The 510-nt window shown below is 78.0% G+C and overlaps 1 protein-coding gene across 1 annotated transcript in view; it reads right to left on the bottom strand.

Moving 5' to 3' along the window:
- Positions 1–161, bottom strand: part of PPDPF (pancreatic progenitor cell differentiation and proliferation factor) — a 1,539-nt gene extending 1,378 nt beyond the window's left edge. Inside the window, exon 1 of the mRNA XM_023741530.1 lies at positions 27–161. The gene's annotated coding sequence lies outside the window, so the exon portion shown is untranslated. The remainder of the gene's footprint in view (positions 1–26) is intronic.
- Between the last annotated feature and the right edge of the window lie 349 nt (positions 162–510).

Raw genomic sequence — 510 nt, forward strand, 5'->3', positions numbered from 1 at the left:
CCGGCCCGCGCCCAGCCCCGCCTCACCTCGGCGGCGACCCCTCGACGCCTCGGCGCGCGATCACGGGTGGCGCGGCGCGGGGAGACGGGGCTAAGCCACTGGGACCATCCGCACGGGAGACCGCGGAAAGCCGCCCCACGACCGCGACGCGCGCAGGCTGTGCGCACGCGCGGACACGCCCACTTGCGCGCGTCACGGTGGGCGGGGCGGAGAGACCCCGCCCCCGGCCTGGGCCCGCCCTCCCCGCTTGGCGCCCGCCCCCTCGGCCTCGCCCCGCCCCTTTGGCCTGGTGCCTTGAGTCCTGGCCCCGGCGGAGGGCCGGCTCGCGGCGTTCGTGCCACCGGGGGCGGCCCGCGAAGCCGGTACCTGCCTGGCCTGGGGCCTGCATTGCTAAAGGCTCTCCCGGTCCCAAGGCAGGTGCGCCCTTCCCCAGCCTGGACATCCTCTCGGCCCTGCCCCGCTGGGCAAGCCTGTCGGGTCCTCTCCAGCCGCGCTGCGCTCCGCGCCCTG

This window comes from Trichechus manatus, unplaced genomic scaffold (genome assembly GCF_000243295.1).
Source record: "Trichechus manatus latirostris isolate Lorelei unplaced genomic scaffold, TriManLat1.0 scaffold00008, whole genome shotgun sequence".
NCBI classification, from domain to species: Eukaryota; Metazoa; Chordata; class Mammalia; order Sirenia; family Trichechidae; genus Trichechus; species Trichechus manatus.